Source organism: Triticum dicoccoides, chromosome 2A, assembly GCF_002162155.2.
Source record: "Triticum dicoccoides isolate Atlit2015 ecotype Zavitan chromosome 2A, WEW_v2.0, whole genome shotgun sequence".
NCBI classification, from domain to species: domain Eukaryota; kingdom Viridiplantae; phylum Streptophyta; class Magnoliopsida; order Poales; family Poaceae; genus Triticum; species Triticum dicoccoides.
In genome coordinates, this window is record NC_041382.1 from 464,874,325 (window position 1) to 464,888,006 (window position 13,682).

The window sequence follows — 13,682 nt, forward strand, 5'->3', positions numbered from 1 at the left end:
AATAGGACCCCATGGTATGGAGGGCTGGATGAACAGTAGATGGTGGAGGGGTGCTCGTGGAGGGGTGGTTGAACAGAACCCCGTGGTGTGGAGGGCTGGATGAACAGTAGACGGTGGAGGGGTGCCCGTGGAGGGGTGGTTGAACAGGACCCCGTGGTGTGGAGGGCTGGATGAATAGTATACGGTGGAGGGGTGGTTGAACAATAGCCGGTGGAGTAGCGCGCGGTGGAGGCTGGATCAATAGGAGCCCGTGGAGGCTGGAGGAGGTTGACGGAGGAGATGAATAGTATCCCGTGGAGTCCCATTTTGCGGTACGCCACACCCCTCCCGATGAACACGACCCCCGTTTCGACTGTAGCGCTCCAACACAAGTCCGTTTCGTCCGTTTTGCGATACGCCACACCCCTCCCGATCAACAAGACCCCCGTTTCGACCATAGGAGGTCCGTTTCCTCTGTTTTGCCGTACGCCAGACCCCTCCCGATGAACAGGATCCCGTTTCGAACGTGGCCGGTCGAACACAAGGCCCTTTCCTCATTCTGTGGTACGCCAGGCCTCGTTTCCATCGCCTGTTCCGTCCAAGCCCTCCCGATGAACACGACGCATTCCGTTGCCTCCCCATGAACACGACGCATTCCATTGCCTCCCCATGAACATGACGCATTACGTTGCCTCCCCATGAACACGATGACGACGCTGTTTCTCCGTTCCGACCCAGCCATGTACACGATCCCTGGCCGTACGTATGCACGAGTAGGCGTTCGAGACCCCGCCCGTATGTACACATACGTTGCCGTATTTTCTTTCTTGCACCCTGGTCGTTGTACGTATGTGTACATGCTATGTGCGCGCCTCTACTATGACACGTGCGCGCCTCTACATCAACCAGTATATATATACATACATGTTCGCGACCAGAATGACAACGCTACGTACGCTTCGACCAGGTGGGTCCCGACTGTCAAGCACTTCCTTGCGTGCGAAGATGTAGCTGGTGGGTCCCAGCAGTAAAGGGGGCGAAATACGGTGGCCCGTCCGATGGGTCCCCGCTCTCAGGTGGAGGAATAATTATTTTGCACGTAATAAGGAGGCACTTCCTTGCTGCGGTCGTGGACCCAGCTGTCAGCCTCTCCACGTACAGTCCACGTCCGATGGAAGCCGTTCCTTGACCATGTTGACCACGCCGCGCTGAGAGCACCAGGGTGGTGGACGACGACGAGGCCTAGGAAGGGGATGACGCGGAGCCGGGGAAGATGCGGCAGTGGATGTCCATGCGTAGAGGAGTACGAGGGTTCACTGGTTCGCTGCGGTGTGAGGTTGTCGTCGCTGCATAATAACAGGGGATGTGGGTGAGTAGAGGGATAGCCTGGCCAGCGGTGGGAGAAGTAGGGGGTGGTGAGGCCTCCGCCGCATCACAGCCGGCCACGGGAGGCAGGAGCATGAGGCACGACCGGCGCTAGTTTGGGCGGCTGGAGCAAGAAGACCAGAGGTTGAAGAAGCACTACGGCCGTTGGATGGACATCGTACGGTCACTAGAGCTAGAATCGTGCATATTGACTAAGTTGACAAAGCTTTCCGTCCCCGTCAACTTAGTAGGCCCACAAGTCAGCCTCCCACCAAGGTGGGTCCCAGCTAGCAGGGGGTATTCATTTTTTTAGCGTAATAAGGAGGCACTTCCTTACGTGTGAAGATATAGTGGTGGGTCCGAGCTGTCAGCGGCGGTAACGTTTTTTTTCGCGAAATACAAAGGCCCTTTCGGTGGGTCCCTGATGTCAGGTGGAGGAATCATTATTTTGTGCGTAATAAGGAGGCATTTCCTTGCGTGCGGCCGTGGACCCAGCTGTCGGCCTCTCCATGTACAGTCCACTTCAGATGCATGTCGGTCGTTGACCACGTTGAGCAGGCCACGCCGAGAGCAACAGTGCGGTGGATGACGGTGAGGCCTAGGAAGGGAAGGACACGGAGGCAGGGAAGACTCGGCAGTTGTTTCCCACGTGGAGGGGAGTACGACTGTACGAGGGTTTACTGGTTCGTCTGCCGTCGCCGGAGAATAACAACAGGTGTGGGTGAGTAGAGGGATGGCTAGGCCAGCGATGGGACTACGGTGGGGCGGTGAGGCCTGCGCAGCAGCACAGCCGTTCACGGGGAGGAGGGAGCAGGCAGTCCCGCCGGCGCTTGTTTGAGAGGCTGGAGCAGGAAGAGCAGAGATTGAAGAAGCATGACGGCCATTCGATGGACATCCAACAGTCACTGCTTGTGCGTCAACCTTTTTTTAGGAAAGCCTCAAATATGTGGAAAACAACATACATCCCATCTGCCATTATTTCTAATAATTTACAGCACATTTGCTAATTCTTAAGGTTTTTTTGGAGACCATATTCTTTTTGTTAGCATTACAGCCCATATTGTGGCCACGGTTAAAAAATTAACGAAATTTTGCATATTTCGGTGCGGTCCGAACTGTTTTTAATCCCGAAATTTTGACTCACATTCAAACTGATTTTAGAAATAAATGTATATCAATATAAAATCCAAAAAATTCTCCATGCATAAAAATTAATGTAATTTAAAATCTCGAAATGAAAAAAAGATATTTTAAACTAATTGCTGGTTTGATGTGTTTTAAAAATGTACAGCCCATTTCTCATTACTGATGGGCCATTTTCTCGGCCAGCCGAATGAAGCTCTCCTCGTCTTGAAATATTTGCAGCCCAACAGGCCTGACAAAGTGACTTACTTGGCAAATCACAAAAAAACTGGGCTGTGGCCATGGACCCAGCTGTCAGCCTATCCACGTATAGTACTCTTCCGATGGAAGTCGGTCGTTGACCACATTGACCACGCCGCGCCGAGAGCACCAAGGCGGTGGACGACGGCGAGACCTTGGAAGGGGACGACGCGGAGCCCGGGAAGACGCGGCAGTGGATGCCCACGCGGAGAGGAGTACGAGGGTTCACTTGTTCGACTGCGGCATGAGGCTGCCATCGCCGCAGAATAACAGGGGGTGTGGGTGAGTAGAGGGATAGCATGGGCCAACGGTGGGAGTAGTAGGGGGCGGTGAGGCCTCCGCGGCATCACAGCCGGCCACGAGAGGCAGGAGCACGCGGCACGACCGGCGCAGCTTTGGGCGGCTGGAGCAAGAAGACCAGAGGTTGAAGAAGCACTACGGCCGTTGGATGGACATCGTACGGTCACTGGAGCTAGAATCGTTCATATTGACTAAGTTGACAAAGCCCTCCATCCTCGTCAACTTAGTAGGCCCACAAGTCAGCCTCCCACCATGGTGGGTCCCATCTAGCAGGGGGAGTATTCATTTTTCTGTGCGTAATAAGGAGGCACTTCTAGTGGGTCCGAGCTGACAGCGGGGGGGAACGTTTTTTCTCGCGAAATACGGTGGTCCGTCCGGTGGGTCCCAGCAGTCAGGAGCAAACATTTTTTCACGAAATACTGGTGGCCCATCCAGTGGGTCCCAGCAGTCAGGGGGGAAACGTTTTTTCCACGAAATACTGGTGGCCCGTCCAGTGGTTCCCTGCTGTCAGGTGGAGGAATCATTATTTTGTGCGTAATAAGGAGGCATTTCCTTGCGTGCGGCCGTGGACCCAGCTATCGGCCTCTCCATGTACAGTCCACTTCAGATGCATGTCGGTCGTTGACCACGTTGAGCAGGCCACGCCGAGAGCAACAGTGCGGTGGACGACGGTGAGGCCTAGGAAGGGAAGGACACGGAGGCAGGGAAGACTCGGCAGTTGTTTCCCACGTGGAGGGGAGTACGACTGTACGAGGGTTTACTGGTTCGTCTGCCGTCGCCGGAGAATAACAACAGGTGTGGGTGAGTAGAGGGATGGCTAGGCCAGCGATGGGACTACGGTGGGGCGGTGAGGCCTGCGCAGCAGCACAGCCGTTCGCGGGGAGGAGGGAGCAGGCAGTCCCGCCGGCGCTTGTTTGAGAGGCTGGAGCAGGAAGAGTAGAGATTGAAGAAGCATGACGGCCATTCGATGGACATCCAACAGTCACTGCTTGTGCGTCAACCTTTTTTTAGGAAAGCCTCAAATATGTGGAAAACAACATACATCCCATCTGCCATTATTTCTAATAATTTACAGCACATTTGCTAATTCTTAAGGTTTTTTTGGAGACCATATTCTTTTTGTTAGCATTACAGCCCATATTGTGGCCACGGTTAAAAAATTAACGAAATTTTGCATATTTCGGTGCGGTCCGAACTGTTTTTAATCCCGAAATTTTGACTCACATTCAAACTGATTTTAGAAATAAATGTATATCAATATAAAATCCAAAAAATTCTCCATGCATAAAAATTAATGTAATTTAAAATCTCGAAATGAAAAAAAGATATTTTAAACTAATTGCTGGTTTGATGTGTTTTAAAAATGTACAGCCCATTTCTCATTACTGATGGGCCATTTTCTCGGCCAGCCGAATGAAGCTCTCCTCGTCTTGAAAGATTTGCAGCCCAACAGGCCTGACAAAGTGACTTACTTGGCAAATCACAAAAAAACTGGGCTGTGGCCATGGACCCAGCTGTCAGCCTATCCACGTATAGTACTCTTCCGATGGAAGTCGGTCGTTGACCACATTGACCACGCCGCGCCGAGAGCACCAAGGCGGTGGACGACGGCGAGACCTTGGAAGGGGACGACGCGGAGCCCGGGAAGACGCGGTAGTGGATGCCCACGCGGAGAGGAGTACGAGGGTTCACTTGTTCGACTGCGGCATGAGGCTGCCATCGCCGCAGAATAACAGGGGGTGTGGGTGAGTAGAGGGATAGCATGGGCCAGCGGTGGGAGTAGTAGGGGGCGGTGAGGCCTCCGTGGCATCACAGCCAGCCACGAGAGGCAGGAGCACGCGGCACGACCGGCGCAGCTTTGGGCGGCTGGAGCAAGAAGACCAGAGGTTGAAGAAGCACTACGGCCGTTGGATGGACATCGTACGGTCACTGGAGCTAGAATCGTTCATATTGACTAAGTTGACAAAGCCCTCCATCCTTGTCAACTTAGTAGGCCCACAAGTCAGCCTCCCACCATGGTGGGTCCCATCTAGCAGGGGGAGTATTCATTTTTCTGTGCGTAATAAGGAGGCACTTCCAGTGGGTCCGAGCTGACAGCGGGGGGGAACGTTTTTTCTCGCGAAATACGGTGGTCCGTCCGGTGGGTCCCAGCAGTCAGGAGCAAACATTTTTTCACGAAATACGTGGCCCATCCAGTGGGTCCCAGCAGTCAGGGGGGAAACGTTTTTTCCACGAAATACTGGTGGCCCGTCCAGTGGGTCCTTGCTGTCAGGTGGAGGAATCATTATTTTGTGCGTAATAAGGAGGCATTTCCTTGCGTGCGGCCGTGGACCCAGCTGTCGGCCTCTCCATGTACAGTCCACTTCAGATGCATGTCGGTCGTTGACCACGTTGAGCAGGCCACGCCGAGAGCAACAGTGCGGTGGACGACGGTGAGGCCTAGGAAGGGAAGGACACGGAGGCAGGGAAGACTCGGCAGTTGTTTCCCACATGGAGGGGAGTACGACTATACGAGGGTTTACTGGTTCGTCTGCCGTCGCCGGAGAATAACAACAGGTGTGGGTGAGTAGAGGGATGGCTAGGCCAGCGATGGGACTACGGTGGGGCGGTGAGGCCTGCGCAGCAGCACAGCCGTTCGCGGGGAGGAGGGAGCAGGCAGTCCCGCCGGCGCTTGTTTGAGAGGCTGGAGCAGGAAGAGCAGAGATTGAAGAAGCATGACGGCCATTCGATGGACATCCAACAGTCACTGCTTGTGCGTCAACCTTTTTTTAGGAAAGCCTCAAATCTGTGGAAAACAACATACATCCCATCTGCCATTATTTCTAATAATTTACAGCACATTTGCTAATTCTTAAGGTTTTTTTGGAGACCATATTCTTTTTGTTAGCATTACAGCCCATATTGTGGCCACGGTTAAAAAATTAACGAAATTTTGCATATTTCGGTGCGGTCCGAACTGTTTTTAATCCCGAAATTTTGACTCACATTCAAACTGATTTTAGAAATAAATGTATATCAATATAAAATCCAAAAAATTCTCCATGCATAAAAATTAATGTAATTTAAAATCTCGAAATGAAAAAAAGATATTTTAAACTAATTGCTGGTTTGATGTGTTTTAAAAATGTACAGCCCATTTCTCATTACTGATGGGCCATTTTCTCGGCCAGCCGAATGAAGCTCTCCTCGTCTTGAAAGATTTGCAGCCCAACAGGCCTGACAAAGTGACTTACTTGGCAAATCACAAAAAAACTGGGCTGTGGCCATGGACCCAGCTGTCAGCCTATCCACGTATAGTACTCTTCCGATGGAAGTCGGTCGTTGACCACATTGACCACGCCGCGCCGAGAGCACCAAGGCGGTGGACGACGGCGAGACCTTGGAAGGGGACGACGCGGAGCCCGGGAAGACGCGGTAGTGGATGCCCACGCGGAGAGGAGTACGAGGGTTCACTTGTTCGACTGCGGCATGAGGCTGCCATCGCCGCAGAATAACAGGGGGTGTGGGTGAGTAGAGGGATAGCATGGGCCAGCGGTGGGAGTAGTAGGGGGCGGTGAGGCCTCCGTGGCATCACAGCCAGCCACGAGAGGCAGGAGCACGCGGCACGACCGGCGCAGCTTTGGGCGGCTGGAGCAAGAAGACCAGAGGTTGAAGAAGCACTACGGCCGTTGGATGGACATCGTACGGTCACTGGAGCTAGAATCGTTCATATTGACTAAGTTGACAAAGCCCTCCATCCTTGTCAACTTAGTAGGCCCACAAGTCAGCCTCCCACCATGGTGGGTCCCATCTAGCAGGGGGAGTATTCATTTTTCTGTGCGTAATAAGGAGGCACTTCCAGTGGGTCCGAGCTGACAGCGGGGGGGAACGTTTTTTCTCGCGAAATACGGTGGTCCGTCCGGTGGGTCCCAGCAGTCAGGAGCAAACATTTTTTCACGAAATACGTGGCCCATCCAGTGGGTCCCAGCAGTCAGGGGGGAAACGTTTTTTCCACGAAATACTGGTGGCCCGTCCAGTGGGTCCCTGCTGTCAGGTGGAGGAATCATTATTTTGTGCGTAATAAGGAGGCATTTCCTTGCGTGCGGCCGTGGACCCAGCTGTCGGCCTCTCCATGTACAGTCCACTTCAGATGCATGTCGGTCGTTGACCACGTTGAGCAGGCCACGCCGAGAGCAACAGTGCGGTGGACGACGGTGAGGCCTAGGAAGGGAAGGACACGGAGGCAGGGAAGACTCGGCAGTTGTTTCCCACGTGGAGGGGAGTACGACTGTACGAGGGTTTACTGGTTCGTCTGCCGTCGCTGGAGAATAACAACAGGTGTGGGTGAGTAGAGGGATGGCTAGGCCAGCGATGGGACTACGGTGGGGCGGTGAGGCCTGCGCAGCAGCACAGCCATTCGCGGGGAGGAGGGAGCAGGCAGTCCCGCCGGCGCTTGTTTGAGAGGCTGGAGCAGGAAGAGCAGAGATTGAAGAAGCATGACGGCCATTCGATGGACATCCAACAGTCACTGCTTGTGCGTCAACCTTTTTTTAGGAAAGCCTCAAATCTGTGGAAAACAACATACATCCCATCTGCCATTATTTCTAATAATTTACAGCACATTTGCTAATTCTTAAGGTTTTTTTGGAGACCATATTCTTTTTGTTAGCATTACAGCCCATATTGTGGCCACGGTTAAAAAATTAACGAAATTTTGCATATTTCGGTGCGGTCCGAACTGTTTTTAATCCCGAAATTTTGACTCACATTCAAACTGATTTTAGAAATAAATGTATATCAATATAAAATCCAAAAAATTCTCCATGCATAAAAATTAATGTAATTTAAAATCTCGAAATGAAAAAAAGATATTTTAAACTAATTGCTGGTTTGATGTGTTTTAAAAATGTACAGCCCATTTCTCATTACTGATGGGCCATTTTCTCGGCCAGCCGAATGAAGCTCTCCTCGTCTTGAAAGATTTGCAGCCCAACAGGCCTGACAAAGTGACTTACTTGGCAAATCACAAAAAAACTGGGCTGTGGCCATGGACCCAGCTGTCAGCCTATCCACGTATGGAAGTCGGTCGTTGACCACATTGACCACGCCGCGCCGAGAGCACCAAGGCGGTGGACGACGGCGAGACCTTGGAAGGGGACGACGCGGAGCCCGGGAAGACGCGGCAGTGGATGCCCACGCGGAGAGGAGTACGAGGGTTCACTTGTTCGACTGCGGCATGAGGCTGCCATCGCCGCAGAATAACAGGGGGTGTGGGTGAGTAGAGGGATAGCATGGGCCAGCGGTGGGAGTAGTAGGGGGCGGTGAGGCCTCCGCGGCATCATAGCCGGCCACGAGAGGCAGGAGCACGCGGCACGACCGGCGCAGCTTTGGGCGGCTGGAGCAAGAAGACCAGAGGTTGAAGAAGCACTACGGCCGTTGGATGGACATCGTACGGTCACTGGAGCTAGAATCGTTCATATTGACTAAGTTGACAAAGCCCTCCATCCTCGTCAACTTAGTAGGCCCACAAGTCAGCCTCCCACCATGGTGGGTCCCATCTAGCAGGGGGAGTATTCATTTTTCTGTGCGTAATAAGGAGGCACTTCCAGTGGGTCCGAGCTGACAGCGGGGGGGAACGTTTTTTCTCACGAAATACGATGGTCCGTCCGGTGGGTCCCAGCAGTCAGGAGCAAACATTTTTTCACGAAATACGTGGCCCATCCAGTGGGTCCCAGCAGTCAGGGGGGAAACGTTTTTTCCATGAAATACTGGTGGCCCGTCCAGTGGGTCCCTGCTGTCAGGTGGAGGAATCATTATTTTGTGCGTAATAAGGAGGCATTTCCTTGCGTGCGGCCGTGGACCCAGCTGTCGGCCTCTCCATGTACAGTCCACTTCAGATGCATGTCGGTCGTTGACCACGTTGAGCAGGCCACGCCGAGAGCAACAGTGCGGTGGACGGTGGTGAGGCCTAGGAAGGGAAGGACACGGAGGCAGGGAAGACTCGGCAGTTGTTTCCCATGTGGAGGGGAGTACGACTGTACGAGGGTTTACTGGTTCGTCTGCCGTCGCCGGAGAATAACAACAGGTGTGGGTGAGTAGAGGGATGGCTAGGCCAGCGATGGGACTACGGTGGGGTGGTGAGGCCTGCGCAGCAGCACAGCCGTTCGCGGGGAGGAGGGAGCAGGCAGTCCCGCCGGCGCTTGTTTGAGAGCCTGGAGCAGGAAGAGCAGAGATTGAAGAAGCATGACGGCCATTCGATGGACATCCAATAGTCACTGCTTGTGCGTCAACCTTTTTTTAGGAAAGCCTCAAATCTGTGGAAAACAACATACATCCCATCTGCCATTATTTCTAATAATTTACAGCACATTTGCTAATTCTTAAGGTTTTTTTGGAGACCATATTCTTTTTGTTGGCATTACAGCCCATATTGTGGCCACGGTTAAAAAATTAACGAAATTTTGCATATTTCGGTGCGGTCCGAACTGTTTTTAATCCCGAAATTTTGACTCACATTCAAACTGATTTTAGAAATAAATGTATATCAATATAAAATCCAAAAAATTCTCCATGCATATAAATTAATGTAATTTAAAATCTCGAAATGAAAAAAAAATTAAACTAATTGCTGGTTTGATGTGTTTTAAAAATGTACAGCCCATTTCTCATTACTGATGGGCCATTTTCTCGGCCAGCCGAATGAAGCTCTCCTCGTCTTGAAAGATTTGCAGCCCAACAGGCCTGACAAAGTGACTTACTTGGCAAATCACAAAAAAACTGGGCTGTGGCCATGGACCCAGCTGTCAGCCTATCCACGTATAGTACTCTTCCGATGGAAGTCGGTCATTGACCACATTGACCACGCCGCGCCGAGAGCACCAAGGCGGTGGACGACGGCGAGACCTTGGAAGGGGACGACGCGGAGCCCGGGAAGACGCGGCAGTGGATGCCCACGCGGAGAGGAGTACGAGGGTTCACTTGTTCGACTGCGGCATGAGGCTGCCATCGCCGCAGAATAACAGGGGGTGTGGGTGAGTAGAGGGATAGCATGGGCCAGCGGTGGGAGTAGTAGGGGGCGGTGAGGCCTCCGCGGCATCACAGCCGGCCACGAGAGGCAGGAGCACGCGGCACGACCGGCGCAACTTTGGGCGGCTGGAGCAAGAAGACCAGAGGTTGAACAAGCACTACGGCCGTTGGATGGACATCGTACGGTCACTGGAGCTAGAATCGTTCATATTGACTAAGTTGACAAAGCCCTCCATCCTCGTCAACTTAGTAGGCCCACAAGTCAGCCTCCCACCATGGTGGGTCCCATCTAGCAGGGGGAGTATTCATTTTTCTGTGCGTAATAAGGAGGCACTTCTAGTGGGTCCGAGCTGACAGCGGGGGGGAACGTTTTTTCTCGCGAAATACGGTGGTCCGTCCGGTGGGTCCCAGCAGTCAGGAGCAAACATTTTTTCACGAAATACGTGGCCCATCCAGTGGGTCCCAGCAGTCAGGGGGGAAACGTTTTTTCCACGAAATACTGGTGGCCCATCCAGTGGGTCCCTGCTGTCAGGTGGAGGAATAATTATTTTGTGCGTAATAAGGAGGCACTTCCTTGTGGCTGCCATGGACCCAGCTGTCAGCCTCTCCACGTATAGTACTCTTCCGATGGAAGTCAGTCATTGACCACACTGACCACGCCGCGCCGAGAGAACCACGCCGGTGGATGACGGCGAGGCCTAGGAAGGGGACGACGCGGAGCCTGGGAAGACGCGTAGTGGATGCCCACACGGAGAGGAGTACGAGGGTTCATTGGTTTGGCTACGGTGTGAGGCTGCCGTCGCCGCAGAATAACAGGGGGAGTGGGTGAGTGGAGGGATGGCCTGGCCAGCGGTGGGAGTAGTATGGGGACGGTGAGGCCTCCGCGGCAGCACAGCCGGCCACGGGTGGCAGGAGCATGCAGCACGACCGGCGCTGCTTTGGGCGGCTGGGGCAAGAAGACCAGAGGTTGAAGAAGCACTACAGCCGTTGGATGGACATTGATGACTACGCCGCGCCGAGAGCACTAGGGCGGTGGACGATGGCGAGGCCTACGAAGGGAACGACACACAGCCGGGGAAGACACGACAGTGGCTGCCCATGCGGTGGAGAGTACGAGGGTTGACTGGTTCGGCTGCCGTCGCCGGAAAATAACAGGAGGTGTGGGTGAGTAGAGGGATACACATGCCAGGGATGCGAGTATGATGGGGCCGTGAGGCCTTCCCGGCAGCACTGCCGGCCACAGGAGGCGGGAGCAGGCGGTTCCGACGGTGCTGGTTTGGGTGGCTGGGGCAGGAAGATCAAACACTGAAGAAGCACGATTGCCGTTAGATTGACATCTAACGGTCTGACGCTGGTAGAGTCCATTGTTGACTAAGTTTCTTTTTTGAGAAACCTTGTGTACGCATGAACTTAGTAGGCCCACAAGTCAGCCTCCAAATCTGTGGTAGACAACATATAGCCCATTTGCTATTTTTTATAATTTGCAGCCCATTTGCTAATTCTTAAGTAATTTATCATAGCCCATTTTCTGCCGAGGACCACAGTCAAAAAGTCCAACCTTATTTTGCATATTTCGGTGGAGTCCGAATTGTTGTAATCTCAAAATGATAAACATTTTTTAAGAATTCATTGATTTGCAAAAAAATCGTTTTGTTTTTGTAAGCAAATAAGACGTGGGACAATTTAGTTGGTTTAATGGAAAACCAGTGGTAAAAAAATCAGCGCTGGGTGGGAAAAACAACAAAAATAAGGATGTAGATATGAAAAGGGAATTTTATGTGTTTTCAATATAATGATACGTGTATATGAACTAGTAAAACTATATGTAGAGATTAGAAAACGGATGTAGGACATGCGTTTCAAGAGGAAAATAGAACTGGGCTGTGTGTTTGATTCAGTAAAAAAAAACTGCCTTCGGATGTTGTAAGACAAAATATAACTAACGCTGGCGGGCCAGAGGCCAGTAGATACCCGCTGGATCTTTGTGCCCTATTGTCGTCATGGGCTGGGCCTGTTAAAAACAAAACAACACTGGGCAATCTACAGCCCAGTTGAAACTTGCTCGACCTGAAAAAACAATATATGTGCTCAATAAACGAGAGAATTCTAGAAGTACGGATATTGTTTTTTTATCGTGATAATGAGTGCATGCACTTTTTTCGAAAAAATTGGAGAACTGGGAATTCGAACGGCGGGTGCTTATGCTACCCATCAAATAAAAATCAGGTGCCTGAAAATTCGTTTCGAAACAAATGATTCAGCTTTATATCCACGTCGACCCTCGTCATGATGGTTGGAAGCAAATCCAGGTTCATACCAAAAGATCGTTAACAACAATACCAACTTGCGGACGACAAGGTAGTACAACTACCAATACCAAACTAACTTATAATATTTTTACTCCTGGCCCTAGTGTTCGTCTGGTAGAAAATCTTGTAGAGGACCAGCTCCCGCTCCTTCTCTTCCTCCAGGTCCCCGAAGTGGTACTGGTGCATCACCTAGTTGGTCCTCTGCTGGTCGAAGTTCTTGTTGGTGTGCAGAAACATAACCTTTTTTGCTACCCGCCTGCCGGACGTTGACCATCACCGGCAAGGTATTGCCGGTCTTCTGCCACATCGCGTGGATACCGCACTTCGACTGTATCTTGCGACGCGTCCACGTGCCCCTTTTGAATGCCCTGGAATTGTGCTGGAAGAAATGCTTCCTTAGGCCACTCAGTGTGATACCTGCAGTATTGTGGAATACAGGTTTTAGTGTACCTAGTTGGCATTTTCATAAGATCTTTGGCATGTTGCAGTCACTTGTTTCACTTTTTAGTAACTGTCAAATTGTAGTTGCTTCACCAGGTCTGCGTCTAAAAAGAAAAATAGAGCTATAAACAAAGGAATATGTTTGTGCAAGTAAACGGCCGATCGGTGTCTTACTTGGAAGTTTCTCAGGTTGGGTGTAACATATGCCGTCGTCGCTGTCGATGGTTGGTATGAACAAATCGATGAGAGACTGAAATCTCGCGCTGTCAGCACTCACTTTGGCCTCAAGGTGCTCGATCAGCTCCTGATCTGTGGGATCAAATTTGACGCCAGCCGGCAACACGGGCCAATCCTTCTTCGACTTGCATCGGTAATTCCAGTTATATGGTACTCAATGTATGATCAATCGATTGTTTTAAGTGAATGATGAAAGATTTCGACAGATAAGTGGTACTCCAAATCTGAAGTCTAAAATAACCGAACACGCCGTCGGGATTCTTGTGTCACCTCATGCGCAGCGTGTTTTCACGTCAATTCAATGTGTGGACATGATGAATAATTTGACCGACGTATACTAGTACTGCTACTGTACTACTTACTAGTCGTATTTAGTGTCACAATTTATACATAGGTTTAACTAAAAAACACGCACAATATATATATAAACCAGAGGAGTATATATTACATGTGGGGAGTTCGTGACATTGATGACATTGATGACATTGATGGCTTGTTAGTTAAACCTATGTATATACTACACGTGGTTTATATATATTACATCAAACCACATGTAGCATAGCATCTCCATCATCATTATTAGTACATCCTACGCAGGTGAGTTAGGATGCACTTGATCCCAGGAAGGTATCTATTCTTCAACCCAGAGGAGTGCTTCAAACT